This window comes from Rhinatrema bivittatum, chromosome 4 (assembly GCF_901001135.1).
Source record: "Rhinatrema bivittatum chromosome 4, aRhiBiv1.1, whole genome shotgun sequence".
In the NCBI taxonomy this organism is placed as follows: Eukaryota; Metazoa; Chordata; class Amphibia; order Gymnophiona; family Rhinatrematidae; genus Rhinatrema; species Rhinatrema bivittatum.
In genome coordinates, this window is record NC_042618.1 from 90,374,249 (window position 1) to 90,393,369 (window position 19,121).

Consider the following 19,121-nt stretch of genomic DNA (forward strand, 5'->3'; position numbering starts at 1 on the left):
GGCAGGATACCAGTGTGCATGGTATGAATCCGTAACATCTTCTATGAATTAGATTGGATGGCCGGCGCCATCTTTAAAAATGGCGTGGGCCATCCAGTGCTCCTACATGTGACAGGGGCCGGCCAATGGCACGGATACCCTGTCACATGGTAAGGGCAAAGGGCCATCGGCGCCATTTTGATTAGTGGCAGCCAATGGCCCGAGAGTGGGAGATGGCTCCCGGGACCCCCACTGGACCACCAGGTACTTGTAAAAAGTTTTGGAGGGGTTCAGGAGGGTGGGAGAAGCTAAGGGAACAGTTTTAAAGGGTCAGGGTGGGTTTAGGGATTGTTTTGGTGTGCCGTTTTTCCCACCCTCTCCCAAAACGATAAGAGAACCCCAGGAACAAAATCGTGGGGTTCTCTTATCGGGAGCCCCCAATTTCTGATGATTTTGAAAATATTGTCCAATATTTTCAATCGTCCGAAGCCCGATTCACATCCCTACTAACTATGGTCCAGCTCTGCCTGACTGGGTTTAATTAAGCCCAGCTGGGGCCTCACAAGGCCTCTATGACTTCCTTGCTCCTCCAATAAATCATCCAGGGTCCAGGCCTACCTGGCTGGGCTGAGCCAAGCACAGCCAGGGCTTCTCTGGACACCTTGGACCCCTCTCCCATCCCCCAAGAAATATGGCAGGGCCAGAAACCTACCCGGTCTCCACTTACCAAGAGGGACCAGGCACAAGAAAGATGCAGGAAAAATCCCCATTCATTCCTGCCTCATCATAATCCTTTTGAGACCAGTGCTGTGTGACGTCAAAATGGCACCAGTCTCAGGGTACCAGTCTCAAAGTACATCCCTTAAGGGAGCATAGGTTTACGTTGTATCTCCCTCTGTGGAAAGTCCCTTTGTACTGAAACTTAGAACTTGTATTTTATCCATGGAGTGGAATGAATTCGTGTTCCAAGAGGCTAGTGTTGTCCTAACCAGGGTGGATATCCCCTTCCCCACAGTACCTGATGTCCAGAGGGCACTCTTGAACTCCAACCTGTCTGTACCCTGCGTCTCAGGCTGGAAACTCTAATAGGGGTCTCCTGATGTTCTTTTCCTCTTCTCTCTTAATATCTTCTTCAAAAGATATGACTGGGTTCTGTATTGAAGAAAGGTCCAATACTGGTACAGTTATTACAGTCCAGCTCTGGGTAAGGAAGAGGGCAGCAAAAATACTTCCTTCCCAAAAGATGAAAATCTCAATCTTGGCAAAAACACGGGATCTTGATTACAAGTCTTTGCAACCTCCTATTGATGAGGTGAAGGGGTATACTATACAGATCTTTCCTGCACCTCTGGAGAGGGGATTTCAGTCTCCCAGAAGATGCAGCTCAAAGTAGCAAACATATTAATACTCTGAGCAAAAAGGCAAAAACAACTCTGTTTCTCTCTTCCTTCCAGTCTATAACCAAGACCAGGCAGGGCAGTGTCTTTCCCTCTCTGTGCTAGACTGAGGGCCTAACTTGAAGAGCACAAAACACATGTCTCTCCTTCATGAAATCAAAACTATACTGCCTCACTCTCCTCATTCCTAACCTTCCCTCATGAACTTAGGACGACACATTCTTGCAAGCCTCTGGAGAAAGTACCATTTAGAATGGTATGTCATGCTAGATGACTAACAATCAACAATGACTCACGTGAAACCCAATATTAGTGAATATTAGTACTAAGGTGAAATGCAGATCTGACAAAACCAAAATACCACAATGTAAATGTATAGAAAAGACACTTATGGTAAATATTGACCAGTCATAATAGGCTTCATCTTATAAGCAGCATTGCTAGATGATTGGCCTTATTCTTAATCATCGGTCAAAGTCCCAAGTGGTGGGTCAAAATTTTTTTTAAGTATTTTCATTTGCAATATATGTACTTCATGCGGTTCATATAACTTAGCTTGTGAAATTGCTGAAGCCGTGAGTTGTCAACACGCACGACATGGGTCCATGTTTCGAACGCTTGCCATTCTTTTATAATTCTCTGTTTTATTTTCAAATGAAGAAATTACAACAAAATTTAACAATACAATGAAAATACAGTCCTATAAGTCAGAAATTAAGAAAAAATTATTACAAAACATTGACTTAAGGTAATTTTTCCTGGCTTTTTTATAGGACTTATATAAGGTAATAGAAGTGTCTTCTCCTAATTGAACGGTCTTAAGGTAACTAAAAACAAAAATGAAATTTATGCATTCTATCCCTTAACATTTTCCTAATCCGAGCATTATATTGCCAGAAGATCCTTCAATCCATCAGGTTCGGTAAAAGAGTAGCTATTACCGTTCAGCTTAATGATACATCTGCATGGATATTTCAAATTGAAGTATCCACCTTTCTCCAAGACTTTTCCCCTGTATTGTAGAAAATTCTTTCTCCTGATCTGAGTTATCTTTATCAAATCTGGAAATATCCAAACACTTGCCATTCTTTATCAAGGGCTAGAGTTCAGCATCTAAGAGATAAAACCAGTGTTATCTCAATATCGATATAAAGAATCACAACAATCCATGAATTACCTATGGGGCAACACATCAATGTTGAAAGACCAAGGGTTGCACTTACTGTATTTGTAGTCCTTCGGGATTCAAGAATTCAACAATGGCGTTTCCGCTTTCATTTCCTATATGGGCACCGGAAATGTGTCTTAATATATGCAAGAATGACGTAAAAATCAGTGTGTACCATTCCACTGCAAGGTTTAATCCATTGGGGTGGACAATTTAAAAATCCAATACTGTTCTCTGTAATTGAGAGCAGCATTGGTGTTACCTCCTCTAGGATTTTTATGAACCAATTCTACTACCCGCCATTTAATATCATGGAATGAATGGTGATGTTGTACACAGTGAGACACAATTGGAGCTTGAAGTTTGGATGTAACTAAACAACTGCGATGTTCAGTGAGTCTGGTCCTGATGGAACGTTTAGTTCTACCCACATATATCAATGGGCATGGGCATTGTAGTATGTAAATCACATTGGTTGAGGTGCAATCAGTATGATAGAAAGCAGAATGAGTGTTGCCACGAGGGTCAGTCCAGTCAGGCCCTGTGAGAGCTTGACTGCAGAATGAACATCTATCGCAGGTCCAATGTCCAGTATTATCAATGTTTGAAATATTCAAAGGACTCGGCAGATAAGAATGTAATTCCTGCTATGTCTTTTTCTTATTTGTGGAGAGAACATGAATAACTTGCTACAATATTTTTCATCTTGTGATTCTGGGGTAGGTGTGGAGATCCAGGGGTTGGGGGAGATAGTTTTTAAAGATTGATCGCTGGAGGAAGCTGGGATTTTTTTTTTTGGTCATCCTGGGACAGAGATTGAATGAATGGCCGGGGGAGGAAGAGCGGAGGCAGGACAGTAATAGTTCGCACAGGGCAGCAAAAATGCTTGTATTACCCCTGCCCTCAAGAACTTTCTATTTCAGAAGGCATACAGTGCAACGACTTGGGATGCTTTAAACAAGTTTAAGAACTTCAGAGACATATGTTATTTTGTTTGTACTACTTTTGTTCTTATATTGTTATGGATGCTTTTATTATACCCAGCCCTGAACTTTGCAAGGGTGGGCAAGAAATCTGTTTAATAAATAAAAAAATAAATAGATAAATAAGAATAATGGTACCAGAAGGGAGGTTTCAGCTGGAGTTTTCTTCAGTTATAAATGCATGAATCAATAGGAGAGTGCCTCCTACAAAGTCTTAATGAACTTTACAGTATACAGACAAAATTAAGTAGGAGCCTTGAAAAGGAATGAAATCACTTTGTTCATACCAAAAATTAGTTCATGCTGCTGTCAGCAATTTTATCTCCTATAATCATGATGAACCATAAAAATCACTCCATCACCAAGAAAAAAAAATTAAGAAATCTTTATTTCCATCTGTGACGTGTGCAAAAATGTGTACATCAAAATTTACAAAGACTCTTAAATAAATGCCTATTTCTAATATGACAACTAACTGAAATTCAGTTGTTCAAACAAAGTGTCTTTCCTGCTGGATTTCAATAATATATTCAGTCTCTCTCTGACAAAGAATGTTCATTTCCCCACAATCCAGCTTTTTCAAGGGGATATAGATAGGAGAGAGCCTAGCAAGAAACACATATAACTAGACAGCAGAGTGTGAAAGGTAAAATCAAAAGTGAAGGTTGGCACTTAACTATAGGACTTCCATTTAGTTGTAGATTTCATTAAATTCTGTGTAAAGCATCTTAAATCACTATGGGGCCAATGCAAAAAAAAAAAAAAAATGCACTGAAAGTGGACGCTGAGTGTTCCGTGCCCACTTTCCTAATGCATCCCCAGGAACCTCTCCTGGGGACATACTGTCAAGGAGGTGCTAGGGTCGATTGCATGCCCCTAGTGCCTCCTTGACAACTAGCACCTATGAATTTCTCGGCGTCCGTTTTCCTAATCGGCGCACAGCTAGGGTTTCAGAAAAAGGATGCTGGTTAACTGAGCGTCCGTTTCCCAAACCTGATTGCTGGCACTTAAACATTTTTTCATTCCTCCGACTTAATATCACCATGATATTAAGTCAGAGGATGTACAGAAAAGCAGTATTTTCTGCTTTTCTGTACAACTTTTTGAGGTGCTCAGAAATTAAAACCTGCTCTGGGCAGACATTTATTTCTGAACCCGAAAATGTGCGCACATTTTTTTTTTTGCATTTGGAGTGAATAACTAATAGCCTCATTCATCTGCATTTGCATGTGATGAGCACTATTAGTTTCCCAGAGCATTGGACTCGCGCTGTGGAGGCACTAATCCCCTGATAGCATAAAAGGGGTTGTGGACACGCCTACACAGCCCACGTCCAACTGCGGGTTAAACAGTGTGCTCGGCTGAGCACACCGTATTGCAAGGGCCCCTATGTTGGTGATCCCGCAGATGCTGGCATTAAGCTCTCTATCAGCCTTTGAGCTTACCTGCAATATGCAGATTCAGTGAAGATTATTTAAAGACAGGGTTATTCATCAGTCATTAAATAAGTATAAATTGTGGAAAATAATGCTAAAAAAGCACAATTATAATGTATGTGGGCTATATGTGTGTATAGTGGGCTATATTTTATTTATTATTTATTTATTCATAGCTTTTCTATACCGACTTTCCAATAACAGAATTACTGATCAATTCGGTTTACATTTTAAACTTTAACAGTGACAAGTAATTGTCTTACAATGAACAGGAAGAAATAACTTGGAAATAAATATATGGGGATTATAACATAGATACAATATATAAAGCCTAATGTAGGCATATGCATAAAAACATAGGCATGGAGTTGGGTATCGAATTTAGGACTGTCAGTAGGCTTGGGTATTGATTTTTTTTTTTTTTTTTGGACTGCCAAGGATTTGAAATTGAATTGATGAGTTCTTTGGGGTATTATTTGTGTTATTCATTGGGGTATTCTTTGGGGTTCGAGGAATGTTTGGAGTTGAACTTGTCTCTTTCTTATATAGATCTCTTGTCGGTTGTTTGAAAACCTGAAGTTTTTAAGTAGTTCTCTTATAGATTGATTGAAAAAGACCTAAAGGGGACCTTGGCAGAGATAAATCCAGCAAGCTGAAATTATGGAAAAGCTTGGTGGAAGAGCCAAGTCTTAAGTCTTTTTTTGAAAACAATGGGGCATATTGTGTATAGTGGGCTATATGTGTGTATAGTAAATATAGTTAAGTATATTCACTGTGTCGGTTAAATTATTATAGGCTATTTATCAGTCTTGTTATCTCCTGTGATGCGGAACCTACTCTTTGAAGATACTTATGAAGGCATCTGCTATGGTTAAAGTTGGCTTATGAACTTTAGAGACACATAGAAGTGTTATGAAGATGAGATGTTCACCTTTTCAGACATGAGCTGTGAATATATTCAGAAATAAATGAAAAGAATGAGAAATGTTCATTTTTTTTTTATCTTGAGCTATGCAGGGTTGCTAGGCAAAAGGAAATGGTTTCTTGAAATTAAAAGTTTTTTAATACATTAGATAAATATCATCACTCTTGAAGAAGTACTACAGCAGGCATGAGAAACATTTTAATAGAACAATGGAAAACCTAATGAAATATTTATGTGCTGAAGCTAACGTTGTTTAATAGTATATTCATTCTACACATTAATTCTCTTTTCTTGGTCCTTCAACATATTGCTTTTGATTTATGCTGAAACTGATGGATACTTCTAATATTTGAACAGAGGCGCTGTGCAATTCTGGCAGATGATTAGCACATTGCTTATTATTTGTGAATAATTAACACTGGCGAATGTTTGAGAGTTGCATACATTCTGTTGTATTACAGCATCTCGTGTCACTGTTTTACAGTTAGAGAATGTGCCATGACTGTACACACAAAGTTCTATATTAATAGTAAAAAGCAAAGAAAATACTGGGAGCCAATTTTCTAACACAGCACTAAGGGGGTCATTTTCCAAGCAGATCGCATGCGATAAGGGACGTTTCACACACGAAAAGTCCCTTATCACATGCGATACCAAGATAAAGGGCAGAGTCGGGGGCGGCGTCAGCCCCGGAAGAGGAGGAGTCGGGGCAGCACCGGGGCTGACGCCGCGAAGACTTCGCCGACAGCGAAAGGTAAGCGTCTTTTTCGCTGCCAGTTTCGGTCCGAATAACTACACCTTTTATGGTGTAGTTATTTGGTGCGACGCCGGCAGTGATCACACCGCGGAGGTGCGATCGCTGCCGGCTATTGCAGGACTGCCCCCCCCCATTTTGCCCCCCTGCCCCTCGTTACCGTGGGATTTAAAGATCCCGGTGGTATTAGTAAATCCAGACCTTAGAGCTGAAGTCCATGTGTACAAAGTACACATGGACTTCGGACATAATTTTCAAAGCGGATTTACACATGTAAGTTCGCTTTGAAAATTTGCAAGTATGTGTGAACTCTTGTGAAGCATGCACAAACACATTTTCACCTACATGGAAGCAGGTATAAATATTTATACATACATTTTTGCATATACTTTTAATTTTAGAAAGTGCATGTTTAAATCATTTCCCTGCCTTACCTCTGCCCTACCTTCTGCATGTACTTTTATGTGTACAACCCCCAGAGTAATTTTTAAAAGACAAGCTGGGAGCAGAAAAGATATTGTGGGATCAATTGATATTCAGTATGTATTTGATTTAAAAATAAGATTAATTTTTAGTTTGCGTTTGATTTAATAGAGAAAGCTAGGTTAATTCTTAAAGAGTTGTGCGCATAAAAGAGGCCATATATGTGAGTATATTGGCTGTGGGTCAATTATGGGTATATATGCACATGCACGAGCAAATGTATAAGTGCAAAAAATGGGCATGCTAGGGACGTGTTTACATTTACACACGTAATATATTTTCAAAGTGACATGCATGAGCATGTCTATGAAAATACGCACATATATTTGCTACAGCTCATTTATGTACACAAGGGTTAATTTTCATTTTGAATAGCAACTTGGTGTTTTGGTGGCCTGGCTTCTCCGAGTGAGTGGAGGGAGTGCGACTGGGACACATTGGGACCCGCTGCGTCCAAATTGGGACACGTCTGGTTCTACGCAGGCCACAGGGATAGATTGGGTGATTGAAGGGGGGAGGATGGCAATGACATTGGATAGGCAGCATCACAAAAGGGATTGAAGTAAGTGGGATACATAAGGCCACACTTGGTGGTAGCTGGCACATATTGGTTTATATTAGGGGTGACAGGAACAGATTGGGGGAACTGGGACATACAGGTCTTTACTGAGTGGTGGGAATGCATGTTACTGGCACCTACTGGGGAGGAAGTCATTGGTTGTGCATCACTTTTCAATATAACTCTAATGGCCTTATATGTACTCAGGTGAACTCACAAGAGGAGGGAGAAAGTACAGAGTAGGAGGAGCAGGAAGAGGTACCTCTTACAGAAAGTATATAGGACTAGGACAAAGTTTATGTATCTGTCAGATGAGAAAACCCTGCACAGGTTCATATTTGATAAGGAAAGCATAACGTACCTCTGCCAGCAGTTAGATTTAGGGCCATGCCTTGTCAATACATGTCAAGGTCACTATAGCTCTGGAATTTTTGGCCACGGGCAACTTCCAGACACCTCTAAGGGTCACGGCTGGAATAAACCAGTCTGCTATCTCTATGTGCATAGATCAGTTCTTGGCAGCATTGTTCAGGAAAACCCAACACTACATATATCATTCCTTTGCAGAGGACACCAACAACAAAAAATCATGATTGATTTCTATCAAATAGCATGCTTTCCCTCAGTCTTGGGGGCTATCGATTGCACTAACATCCCTATAAAGGCACCAGGGGCCAACAAGACCACCTATGGCAACCTCAAGAGCTTCTATTCCCTCAATATGCAGGTGGTTTGTGACACCAAGAGTATCATCCTAGATGTCGTGCCCAGTTTTCCAGGATCCACTCATGATGCCTGCATCCTCTTGCAGTTAGGAATTCATGACCATTTTGAAGAAGGCCACATCACCGGGGGACTGGATTCTCTTCTTTTTGTCTCCCTCATATCTAGGTGGACTGACTGCTTATGCCCAGGAGGACTGCTCTGACCCTGCCCTGTGAACCCATTTTGCTGCCCAATTCAAAGACATATCTAAATAGTCTTCTCTGTCTTTTCTTCTACAGGTGATGGAGGATATCCCCTGAAAACCTGGCTCATGATCCTGATGGCTAAACCCACAGACTGCTGCAGAATCTCACTAAAACAAGGCCCACTGTCAGACCAGGGCAGTCATCGATAGAACCTTTGGCCTACTCAAAATGCAATTCAATTGCTTGGACAGATCTGGGGGATGTTTTCTTTTCAATCTCCTAAGATGTGTGAGAGCTGCATGCTGTACAACCTGGCAAAATGAATGCACTTGCCTCCTCCAGAGGAAGTAAAATAAAATCCAGATGAAAAGCAGAGGGAGGGGGAGGAGGAGGAGGAAGAGAAACAAGACCTGAATTCCAAGAGATACACTATGGGGCGGATTTTAAGAGCCCTGCTCGCCTAAATCCGCCCAAAACCGGGCGGATTTAGGCGAGCAGGGCCCTGCGCGCCGGTGAGCCTATTTTACATAGGCCTACCGGCGCGCGCAGAGCCCCGGGACTCGCGTAAGTCCCGGGGTTCTCCGAGGGGGGCGTGTCGGGGGCGGGCCCGAACCGCGCGGCGTTTAGGGGGCGTGCCGGGAGCGTTTTGGGGGCGGACCTGGAGGCGTGGTTACGGCCCGGGGCAGCCTGGGGGCGTGGCCGCGCCCTCCGACCCGCCCCCAGGTCGCGTCCCGGTGCGCAGGAGGCCCGCTGATGCGCGGGGATTTACGCCTCCCTCTGGGACAAAGGTAAGGGGGGGGCTTAGACAGGGCCGGGTGGGTGGGTTAGGTAGGGGAAGGGAGGGGAAGGTGAGGGGAGGGCAAAAGGAAGTTCCCTCCGAGGCCGCTCCGAAATTGGAGGGAACGGGGATAGGCTGCGCGGCTCGGCGCGCGCCGGCTATACAGAATTGATAGCCTTGCGCGCGCCGATCCAGGATTTTAGTGGATACGCGTGGCTCCGCGCGTATCTACTAAAATCCAGCGTACTTTTGCTTGCGCCTGATGCGCCAGCAAAAGTAGGCCTATTCGCATAGTTTGAAAATCTACCCCTATGGGGCGGATTTTCAGAGCCCTGCTCGCGTAAATCCACCCAAAACCGGGCGGATTTAGGCGAGCAGGACCCTGCGCGCCGGTGAGCCTATTTTACATAGGCCTACCGGCGCACGCAGAGCCCCGGGACTCGCGTAAGTCCCGGGGTTCTCCGAGGGGGGCGTGTCGGGGGCGGGCCCGGTCGTCGCGGCGTTTCGGGGGCGTGTCAGCAGCGTTTCGGGGGCGGACCCGGAGGCGTGGTTACGGCCCGGGGCGGCCCGGGGGCGTGGCTGCACCCTCCGGACCCGCCCCCAGGTCGCATCCCGGTGCGCAGGAGGCCCGCTGATGCGCGGGGATTTACGCCTCCCAGAGGGAGGCGTAAATCCCCCGACAAAGGTAAGGGGGGGGGCTTAGACAGGGCCGGGTGGGTGGGTTAGGTAGGGGAAGGGAGGGGAAGGTGAGGGGAGGGCAAAAGGAAGTTCCCTCCGAGGCCGCTCCGATTTCGGAGCGGCCTCGGAGGGAATGGGGGTAGGCTGCGCGGCTCGGCGCGCACCGATCCAGGATTTTAGTGGATACGCGCGGCTCCGCACGTATCTACTAAAATCCAGCATACTTTTGCTTGCGCCTGATGTGCCAGCAAAAGTAGGCCTATTCGCATAGTTTGAAAATCTACCCCTATATGAATTAACGGCAGGCTATAGAGGAAAGGAACACTGTGATACAAAAACATTTTCATAGGTAAATGTGAATTTATTTACATAGTGTGCTGTAGATGTTTACAGTACAATAAATGTGATTAGTGTTTCTGTGGCCACCCTTTGTGTGGCCTGGGGGAAGCTCAGGAGGCTTACAGATGCCGTTTCTGGCACTCTTCTGCAGTGATGTGTTTTGCTGCTGATACTGTCATTGGATGGCTCAGAAACTGGTAGGTTTAAGACCTCAGAACTGCTGGAGGCATCTGCAGCTGTGGTCGGCCTTTCCTCCAGTTTTATGTATGAGGTGATAGCATCTTTATCAGTAAGTGGCAGTGATGGTGAGGCTGCAAACTGCCTGGCTGGAGTTGTAGTTGTTGGTGGTCCCATTACAGGAGGTGCTAGAATTATGGGTGCAAGTGGATGTACAGCCTGGGGAGAAGCCATCCAACTTGGTGTTGTAGTAAATGATGGTGGTAGCTGTATCCAGTGGGCCATTAAATGGTAGGGAGCTGGTGGTGGTTGCAGCTGCCAGGGAGGCATTCTTTGATGATATCATGTAAACCCCACATGTCCTCCCTTACCACTTCTTGGAGGCCCTGCATATCCATCCAGCATCATCCTATCTTCTCACCAACTCTCTGGTTAATATCCATTATGCTTCTCTCAGCGGGCGTTACCTGCATCTCCTCTTGAGATGAGACAAACTCCTCCTTAGAAGGGCTGGCCTCCTGCTGGCCACCAGCTGACTGCCTCAAATCTGGTGTGTCCAAGAGAATTGGCTCATGCTAAGTCTCCTCCTCCTCTTCCTCCAGCCTCTTGATATGCTGCTGATGCTCCTCTACAGCTCCATTTTCCTCCTCTATCTCCTCCTTAGAGCTATTATGCAGAACCTGTATGTACCTGACCCTTGCAGATGATTCAAGTCTTGACCTGATAGCACCCCTGGAAAAATGAAATGGTACAGACTATTAAGACTCATGCTATGTGGATATATCTCTTGACAGTCAGTGGATTTTCCTTTCTGCCTGACAGAACAGCTGTCTTATCCCTATTATACCTCCTCCTGCTATACTACTCAACTTTAGAGAAAGCATTCCCATGGTATAGATATATACCCTGAAATACATGTTAAGCATCAGCATCCTAAGCCTGAGAGAAGACTTAAAAATGTCGTGGCTCTTAGAAAAGGTCATGAGCCACTTGTCTACTTCATTAATGAATGCTTAGTTATCAGATTGGGTGTCTTCCATCAGTATTAGCATTGGGTTGGTATCTCAACATTGGAGGCTCAGAAGAGATTAGAGGAGAACCTTTATCAAGAATAACTTCACGTAAAAAAGAGTAACAATGATCATAGCTCGACAAAGGCCAGAACTCTACGTCTCTGCAACATAGTGCAAGAAGGAAGACCTTCATTGTGGGTCATCACTTATCTATCTATCTATCTATTTATTTATCTATTTATCTATTTATTTATTTATTTATTTAAAGTCTTTTCTATACCATCGCTAAGTTATATACCATCGCAAGGGTTTACATGTAGGCACATAAGTAAGTTTGGAGTAAGCGTACTATAGTACATTCTAACAGGTGCCATTAAGTTTCGGTTACATTAAATCATAAAAATACGTACAAATGTTTAGTGATGTAGGTTCTGGCCAGGTGTACCTAGAAGGTACTTTTACTGGTCAAAAAAAAATCACATTTACTGTGTTATATTATTACATTCATTGTGTTCTCAATTTTTTAAAATATTGTAATGCACATTTATGAGAATAGTGCTGTGTGCCGGTGCTCTTCTGTTTATTCCAGTGTATTTTCTATTCTCCGGTCTCTTTATAAAAGGCTTGTTTAAAAAGCCATGTCTTTAGACTTCTCTTGAATGTTTTGGGGGTCTCTCTGTAATCTGATCTCCAAAGGCATTGTGTTCCAGAGTGTGGGTCCTGCTAAAGACAATGCCCTTTCTCTTACCTGGGTTAGTCTCGCTGTCTTGACTGAGGGAATGGTTAAGAGAGCTTTGTTTGCTGAACGAATGTCCTGTGTGGTACGTATACCCGTAATGCAGTGTTTAGCCAGTCTGCTTTTTCATCATATATTAGTTTATGTATGGTGCATAATGTTTTGTATTTTATTCTTTGTTCTATGGGTAGCCAGTGAAGTTCAGCCAGAGTTTCAGTTATATGGTCTCTTCTTCTTTTTTCAGTTAGTATTCTCGCTGCCGTGTTTTGTAGAATTTGAAGTGATTTTATTGTTGTATTTGGGAGTCCTAGAAAAAGTGCATTACAGTAATTGGTACTGGCGAAAACTAGTGCCTGAAGCACTGTTCTGAAATCTGCAGGAGTTAGTAACGGTTTAAGTTTTCTGAGGATCATGAGTTTAGCATAGACTTCTTTTACTTTTAGCGAAATGTGTTGTTTTAGATTAATTTCGGGGTCCATTATTATTCCAAGGTTCCTTACTTTTTCCGCTAGTACTATTTTCTGGTTGTTTTTGAGTATAATTGGGGTTTGAATGATTTCGATATTTTTTCTAAGTGTAGAAATTCCATTTTTTCAATATTGATCACTAGTTCCATTCGGTTTAATAGTTGTTTTATGATGTCTAGGTACATGTTAGCTAGGTTTAATGTTTTTTCTATTGTGTCGTCGATTGGTAGAATTAATTGAATATCATCTGCATAGATGTAATGTATGATTCCTAATCCTGCAAATAGATGGCATAATAGAAGCATGTATATGTTAAAAAGGGTTGCGGACAAGGCTGATCCCTGCGGTACACCTGTTTCAAGATTGAATTTGTCTGATAGTGTGTTGTAAACATACAGACACACATACATTTTGTGTATTTGCATGCATAAGGGCAGACAATTTTTACGCATGTATACAATTAAAATACATAGGAAAATTATTCTTGTTTACTGTTACATGTGAATATATGTGTATCTTATACATACAAATTCTCTTTTGATGTGCAGAGATGGACTGCCTGGGATTCTTCATCCAATCCTGGTGACACATCTAGGCAATCATGTTTTCATAATTTGCACAATGATAAGGCAGAAGATAGATAAGCACGTAATGCATGCAGTGCATATTCATTGTATATTATTAAAACCTGACTGCCTACCTATATGACTAGGACTGGGTTGAGAATCCCAGATCTATACTTTGCCAAACAGCAGGATCCATCTCCTCTGGGACTTTGGTATCTGGCCTGTGCTTTCTCCAGAAAGATTACTATGTGATTAAAACTTGACCTGGACCTGCCAGTCCCAGATGCTATGGATCCAGTAGCTAGGCCACCACCACAATGTAGCATACCATGGAAGGTGAGAATGAATAATAATCATCACAGCTCTGAATGAAAATTAATGTGGCCTTGGACTTATTCCCAGTAAAGCTCTATCTCTCTCCGTCAGTAAATGGATCATCATTATGTATCTCCTAGTCATTTATATGTGACCTATATTCCTCAACATATCTGGCCCACAGTTTATATTCAGATCCCATCTTTTTCCTGTACCCTCCTATCCCTTTCTCTTTTTCAATCAGTGTAAAAGGAAATAATTGCTGAAAATCATACTTCACACCATCCTCTATTTGTGAGACAAGTTCTGAGAATTTCCTTAAATCAGGTCACTGTTCTAGTACTTAGCATTTGTCATAGATGGTAGAAATGGAAGTGGCCAGCTAATGAGATCACCAAGGAGTGACTGATTGCTCTCAGTTGGGGGCTTTGGTGTCAGAGTCCTACAAAAGTACATGATCCTGGATGTCTTGAAGAACACAAGCATAGTGGTCTTCCAGAAGGCTGATGGTCTTTGAAAAGTAGGTGTTTGAGAGCTAACAGTTAGGTTTCATCTTAGATGGTATGTGTGCAAATGGGAGATGGAAGCCTTCAGCAAAACAGCTGAAATTTAACTGTAAAGATAGGCTATGTGAGCATGGAAAGGGATAGGATGGATGCAGGTCATTAATCAGTCATTGGTTTAAAACCTAGTAGGACTTCCATCTCTTTAGTAATAGCTATATAGAAATCTCAGACAGCAGAAATGTATGGGACATGGAGGTAACTCAGCAGATCTTGAAGCTGCAGCCTGCTTCAGGAGAATGTAGCTCAGCATATATATCACACCTCATCCCTGTTGTGAAGTGCAATAAAAGTGAAAGGGCCATCTCTTGTGTTTTAAATAAAAGGGATATATAACTTACTACAAACCTGAGACACAAAACCCTTGCTTATGGCTTGCCTGCACTCACATCTGGTGGTCTTTGGGAAGGTAAGTGGTACTAGTGAATAACAATCTTTAGATTTGTGATCTCCTTTACAAGCAGTAGTTTTAGGAGTGCAAGGTAAGCACAAATGAACCAGACATAGGCATATGTAAGAGTAGATAAGAGGAGTCTAACAATGATTACACAAATCAGCATGGAAAATGACATGCAGGATTATGTGTGGTTCTGAGAGTTATGGCTATAGATTATCCTTTATGGGACTTTATTGTTGTAGAAAAACACCTATGTGTGTATGACATAATGGAGATACACACCCAAAGTAAATATTAAAATATAAATCTTTTATAGAACAGTTAAATATAAGAACATATTTTGAACTATTTACAATCATAAAATAAAAGGGACTTAATAGGCAAACTAGGGAACAAACTATTCAAAAGAAAGGACCAGGGAAGTAAGGAGGGCAGGGACTGCAGATTGATATGGTGGGAGTCTCATTGTTATAAATTGCACAGCCACTGTCAGGCACTAGTGGCTGTGGCAGAGGGCTTCCACCATACACTGCAGACTCCTGAGGTTGGCTCACATTTCCCTTATTTTGTCAACCATGGTTTCCATGTCCTCCTCCAAAAAGCACAAAGAGACAGGCTTATTTCCTGGCGTGGGTGCTCCAGATAATGAGCCTGGATCTAGAGCTTTAGGCAAGGTAGCAGATGATGGTGGGTAAGGGGAATGCGGATCTGCCTCGACTAGCAAGGGCTGGCTGGTCTGAGTCCTAACATTCCTACCTCCCTGAGCAAAACAGGAAGTAGGCCCTAAATGCATGGGGAAAAGGACATCATCTTCCTCTTCCTCCTTTTCTTCTTCTTCTTTGGGCCCAGGGCCTGCCAGTTGGGGTTGAAGGGGTTGGGCTACCACCATTGTGATACCTGATGATGGAGGAGTTAGGAGAGGAGCACCCTGTTCCTCCCCAGGTTTGGAATCAGCTATCTGATGGTGGCGTTTTTCATCTTGTAGCAATCTACTATAAATCATGTTCCTGCCCCCATAAGCTTAACATGTGTTGGAGCCTTACTATGTGGACCAAGCTGCTTCTGGATCTCAGGATGTGTTTTGGACCTGCCAAAGGGGGCTTTACAGCCCTGCAGAGATTGCAAACTGCTTCAGCCTGGGTAGAGGAATATAAAAATGTGTTAAAACTTCTGTGTGCTCTCCAGTGAATGACAAATATTCTGCAAGAACTAGCATCCAGCACTCAGAGTGTTAACAAGTTGGGAAAAGAGCTGTACTGTTTGGCCTGCTCAGAGAACAGAATTGCATGGCCAGCAGAGGAGGAAGGCAAAGGAATTCTGGGAGACCATTTAAGGAAGAAAAGGCACAAATTGCTGGCTTTGTGTTTGAGGGGCAGGGACAGCCAAGAGTTTAAGCCAGGAGCCAGGAAGAGAGGAAGAGCTAACTAACAAGAGGGAGAGACAGAAATCTGCACTGAGGAAATAGACAGACAGCTATTCAGCTTCTTCACTGAGCTACATGAAAAATTCCATAAGGGACAGAAGAGCCAGGAGCTGAGAGCCTGAGAGACTGAGAAACTCCCTTTCCAGAGATATCTAGGCCCAGGATCACATGGGTGGATCACCCTCCTAAGAGACTGAGTTAAGTAATCTAAACTTTGCACAGAGATATTGGAGAGAGAGTATTTTAGCAAAGGAGGGAGAAGGATTATTTCCTTGCTTTTGTCACAAATTCAGTATTTTTATTTTATTTATTTATTTAAAATGTTTATATACTGGTATTTGGTTATAACCGTCATATCAGTTTACAATACATAAAAACTCATCCTATTATTAAAATACATCAATTAAAAATAAAAAAATAATGACCAAATATCTTCATTCATACATTGTTACAGCTAATTACTAGATTACAATTTCATTTTAGTCTTAATTCATACATAGCGCATTCATAACATTGATAATCTCATGCTTCTCGGTTGTTCTGCATGCTGACTTTATTTTGCTTTTGTTAAGCATTCACTATCAGTTGTTACATCATTTCATTCGTATCGTGCCTTACTTTTTTTCAGCCTCAAATGCTTGTTGGAATAACCATGTTTTAATTTTTTTTCTTAAATTGTGTCGCATTTGTTTCCAATCTTAGCTCAGTCGATAAGTTGTTCCAAATTTTTGGCCCAGCTAATGATAGGACTCTCTCTCTTACTGATGTTAGCTTTGCGGATACCAAAGATTGGATTGATAGCAAGCCTTTATTGGCAGATCTCAAATTTCTCTGTGGTACATGTAACCTTATTACTACGTTCAGCCATTCTACCTGCTCGTTGTGTATTGCCTTATGCAGAATACTCAATGCTTTATATTGAACTCTCTGTTCTATGGGCAACCAATGGAACTCCATTAAGATGGGGGTAATGTGTACTTTTTTGCCTTTCCGTACAAGTATTCTTGCACCTGAGTTTTGCAATATTTGGAGAGGGCGTATAGTAGCATAAGGTAGGCCCAGCAATAATGCATTACAGTGGTCCATAGATGAGAAAATTAATGCCTGCAACACGGTTCTGAAGTCTTTTGTGTCTAATAAAGGCTTCAGTCTCCTGAGTATCAGTAATTTATAGTAGTCCTCTTTTGTTTTGTTTGCAATATGTTTTTTGAAGCTTAATTCAGCATCTAGATAGACTCCCAGATCTCTGATGGTGGATCCTAAACTAATTTTTAGTTTTTCATAATTAAATTGTAAGTTAGTATGATTCGGTGAGATCTTTCTCTCTAGCAGAATTAATTCAGTTTTTTCAATATTAATACTGAGTTTCATTTGATTTAATAATTGTCTAATTACATTGAGATAAATTGATATCGTTTGAAATGCTTTATCTAGAGTATCATTTACAGGTATTAAGATCTGTATATCATCCGCTTTAACCTTTCAGCTGAAGTCAAACATAAACCCTCACTGGCAGATACATCTACACAAGATAGGGTTGGGAAAGAAAAGCTGATGGACCACAGTATTTCTGTAAGAGATTGAAACTAGGCCAGATTTCAGTTTAGTACCAAGTAAACCATTGGGGAAACTCCCCAGACCTTTCACACTGCAGTGCTCATCTATTTGGTTTTTCATCTAGCCAGCTCCACCATCGGGAGGGACTTCTTCATTTCTTGATTTTTTTCCTCACAATTTTGTGTTTGGGACAAGTTGCACCCTTTAAAAACTGGTGACATTGGGGTGGATTTATCCCCCTCCTTTTTTGAGTACTCAGGGATAAAGACAATTTCTGAAAGTTGTGTACTTCATTGCTTTCCCCCCCAACCTTTCTCTATTAGCATTCCTTATTTTTTTTTAACTTGGTTGCCATGACTAATAGGCCTCACCCAGTGTTATTTTTGCATTGCTTAATTTAAAATAAGAAACCTGCAAGTTTATATTCTACTTCAATATCGTACATTTCCCATTTAATGTTTTGGTTGGATTTACTATCTACCGTATTTGCCGGCGCATAGGATGCAGTGGCATATAAGATGCACCCACTTTTTAATATATATTTTTAAGGAAAAAATAATCGGGGAGCGATTCTGCAGGTCCTATGTGCTGGTAATCAAAATGACTAACAGCTCCCAGTGGGGGGGGGGGGGGGGGGGGAGTGTCGCAGTGGTGTTGGGGAGCAAGTGTGCGCCGCCCGATGATTTTGATTGGGGAAGCCGCGCTTTGGCAACCCCTTTAACTCAACCCCAGACAATCGGGCGGCACGCCCTCACTCCCCGACACCACCGCATCACTTCCCCCCCCCCCACGGACGCTGTTAATTTTAATTAATTATTATTGATTAAATAGGACGCACTCCTTATTTTTCCCCTATTTTGAGGGGTAAAAAGTGCGTCCTATTCTCCGGCAAATACGGTATTTACACAATGGGGCGGATTTTCAGCGCCCTGCTCGCCTAAATCCGCCCAAAACCGGGCGGATTTAGGCGAGCAGGGCCCTGCGCGCCGGTAAGCCTATTTTACATAGGCCTACCGGCGCGCGCAGACCCCGGGACTCGCGTACGTCCCGGGTTTTCGGAGGGGGGCGTGTCGGGGGCGTGTCGGGGGGCGGGCCCGGTCGACGCGGCGTTTCGGGGGCGTGTCGGCCGCGTTTTGGGGGCGGGTACGGGGCGTGGCTACGGCCCGGGGGCGTGGCCACGCCCTCCGTACCCGCCCCCAGGTCGCGGCCCGGCGCGCAGCAGGCCCGCTGGCGCGCGGGGATTTACGTCTCCCTCCGGGAGGCGTAAATCCCCCGACAAAGGTAAGGGGGGGGTGTAGACAGGGCCGGGTGGGTGGGTTAGGTAGGGGAAGGGAGGGGAAGGTGAGGGGAGGGCAAAGGAAAGTTCCCTCCGAGGCCGCTCCGATTTCGGAGCGGCCTTGGAGGGAACGGGGGGAGGCAGCGCGGCTCGGCGCGCGCAGGCTATACAAAATCGATAGCCTTGCGCGCGCCGATCCAGGATTTTAGTGGATACGCGCGGCTCCGCGCGTATCTACTAA